A 3110-nucleotide genomic window follows, 5' to 3' on the forward strand; every position below is an offset into this window, starting at 1 on the left:
CCGCCGGTGGCAATATGGCGCCGCTGCTACGCCCTCGGCTGTTGGGCTGGCGTTTTTTTTTTTTTTTTTGGTTTTGATTTCCACTCTGAATCCCTGCAGCGTGTGCTGAGTTCAGACACTGGGAGCTTTAGATGTCCTCCGCGCCGAGAAATCCCGCCTGGCTGTTCCGCAGCGGCTCCCCTCGGCTTGCTGTGGCCGTCCCGTGAATTCGCCGGCAGTATGGCGCTGCTGCCGCGTCTGCCGCATCCTCGGGCGTGAGGATCTCCTCTGTGGCTCTGTTCTCAGTCCGCTTTCTCTCTGGAGCCTGGTGATTTTTTTGTTTCTCTGGTGATGTTGTTTTCTGGCTTTGGAAGGCGCTGATTTTGTGGTAATGGATATTTGTTGTTAGCGGGGCTCTTAAGCCCCGCTTTTCTCGGTCGCCATCTTCCCGGAAGTCCTGTTTGGAACTCTTGATACAACATTGTAGAGTAAGGTGCTCAGGATCTGCTGTGCCCAAGGGACGGATAAGGAAAAAGCTCTATTTATTCTTTGTGATTTGATGCACAGATGAAAAACTCAGCACACAATCGCAGAAGTTGGTTGTTAATAAATCACATCCCAGTCTTTCAGTGATTCCGTAAGCAGACGCCATCTTTGGTTTTCCAGCCCTCATAGCTTAAGCAATGCAACATCAATGATGTACAGGATCAGGATCAGGTAAGAAGACTGTCAGCATTTCTCCTCTTAGTTCACCCATTTTTCGTGGTCTCTTGGTCCCAAGTTCACCTGAATGATCACCGTTCAGCATTCTCTGCTATTTCTTGTTGGGGTGCTCTTGATTGTCCCATGTTTTGAGGGCTGGTTGGAAGAGGGAGCTTGGGAAGGGTGTGCCATTGTGGGGAGGTTGTGAGTCACCGGGATGCCTTCAGGGACCATCCCTTCCATGGCTGCCGAAGTCCTCCCGGAGCCACGCCCACGATGCCTGGTGGATACCTGTATGTGGCATCATGAATTGCTTGATGGTCTATTACTGACCAAGGAGCTGGTGTGACAAAGAATTCCTTGTTGACACACGTTCTTAAGCTTTCTGGGATTCGACCTGTGATTGCTTGGCGGATCTTGGCAGCTGCTTCCCTCATCTCTGATGAGGCTTATTGACTACACCAGGCTGTGTGTGGGGTACAGATGAGACTTGGTGCATCTTTCATGGACCCTGAGCAAATCTAAAGGGACTCATGTATGTGCAGGGCTGCCCCTCGTGTCTGGGGCTCCTTGAGGGCCTGGGCTAAGGCTGAATTGACGAGGAACGCCCCTGCCTCATTGCTTAACAGTAAAGTCATGGATGAGGCGGTGGTCATGTTCATTGAGATTGCAGTGCAAGGAGACACAGTCAGTCTGATACAGCAAATCCTGCAGGGTGTGGACCCTCTGCAGGCCCAGTGACTGTTCTATCCCACCCTGAAAGTAGGGTCATAAAATATGACACTGAATCCAAAGGCCTCGGCTCAAACAGCAACTGTCTGCCCCGTGCGACCAAAGCCAATGAAGTCCAGTGTTTCCCCATGGATTTTTTCCACTCCCAAGGCCACCTCGATGATCTGCTCCACGCTCTGTACCCGAGTGCCTTCCCGGAGCGCCTGGTACAGTCACGAGTTCTGCTGGTACAGGTTGAGGATGTGGCAGATGGTGGAATCAGCCATCTCTTCCACCGCTATGGATGGGATGTTGCAGACGGCGATCCCCAGCTCTCCAGTGGCCTTGATGTCCATGTTGTTGTAGCCACTGCTGGTCCGCACATCACTCTCAGGGCCTTGAACTTCTCCAGGTCCTCCCTGGTGAGGGTGACGGTGTGGTGGATCATGGCACCACAGCCTCGTTTAACACCTTCTCATGGATCTCTTGCGTGGACTGTGCATCACAGAAGGCCACAGTGGCCAAGTCCGTCAGGATGAACATTTCCACAGTGCAGTCTCTGCCATCCAGCAGTGCCATGAGGGGCAAGGGTGCAGGGTTCATGATCTGGGGGTGGATACTGTACCAGTATTGGGAAGAGGCATCAAAATGTGCTGTTATTGGAAAATTGCTTTGATAATTTCCAAAGTGTAAAATCTAGTCAGAGCCTAGGTGCTGTGCAGGCACTCAGGCAGGGAGGGGGCTGCAGCTGTTACAATGCAGAGTTCCTCTCTGTCTTTGCCCTTCATTCTAATCATTAACCTATAGTAAAAACCTTAGAGTCAACCTAAGCCTTTAGCCCTAAAAGTACAATAGAGGCAACCGGTGCCTCTGTTTACCTCCTCTCCTCTGGGATCCAGCTTGGGCATAGGAAAGGTAAACTTTGTGTGCGGCTTCAAAGCACCCTAGTTGATGAGCAACCAATACCGCCCAATACAATAGAGCCGAGGGCCAGGTAGATTCTTGACCCTTGCACTTAGGAAGTGCACTGTCCGGAGACAAAGAGGCACCATCTGGCTAAGGAATAAGTAACTAGCCCATTGCCTTGGTAACGCTGATGAGAAAGATACCAACACAAATCTATTTAAAGGTTGGGGTCCCCAAAAGGGGCCGGAGTTCCATTTTCGGGCTCCCTCACATGCAGGTCAGCATGCTGCTTTTTCTTTCTCTTCTCTATTTCTTACTGCTCTATTTCCTAATTTTGTAATAAAGATTTGTTAAAGCTGCACTGAGCTACCTGTTAGTTTTAATTTTTCTATTCAACCAACCTTAGTTGAATAAGAAAAAAGAATCCCCACCATTTCAAACCGTAACAGATACCTTCACAGATTCTGTCCAATCGCTGTTGCTTGACTTCGTACTTATCCACAAGGGCCCTTCTTTATCGAACTTTGGAAGCCTCTGATTCAAAAGGTAAAGTGGTCCTCTATGAACGTAGGGGAACTTGCAGAACTCCATGTGAATTATATCGTTAAGAACCCAGTATTGATCTGCCTACAGACTCTACAGTTCACACCATGTGCTATTCATCTTTCCACGGCGACACAGCTTCATAGGTTCAAAACCATTTAAGGTGGCCGGGCGTGGTGGCGCACGCTTGTAATCCCCGCGCTTGGGAGGCAGAGACAGGAGGATCGCGCAGGTTCGAAGCTAGCCGCGCGCGCTGGCTTAGGAGACCC

General features: G+C 50.3%; 1 pseudogene across 1 annotated transcript; it reads right to left on the reverse strand.

Moving 5' to 3' along the window:
* Window positions 1–793: 793 nt before the first annotated feature.
* On the reverse strand, window positions 794–2889 carry LOC308260319 (C-terminal-binding protein 2-like; annotated as a pseudogene). Its single transcript has 2 exons — window positions 2752–2889; window positions 794–1998 (listed from the first exon to the last, which is right to left on the reverse strand). The product of its transcript is annotated as a C-terminal-binding protein 2-like (transcript).
* Between the last annotated feature and the right edge of the window lie 221 nt (window positions 2890–3110).

The sequence above is a fragment of the Muscardinus avellanarius genome, assembly GCF_963383645.1.
Source record: "Muscardinus avellanarius genome assembly, chromosome: 3".
NCBI classification, from domain to species: Eukaryota; Metazoa; Chordata; class Mammalia; order Rodentia; family Gliridae; genus Muscardinus; species Muscardinus avellanarius.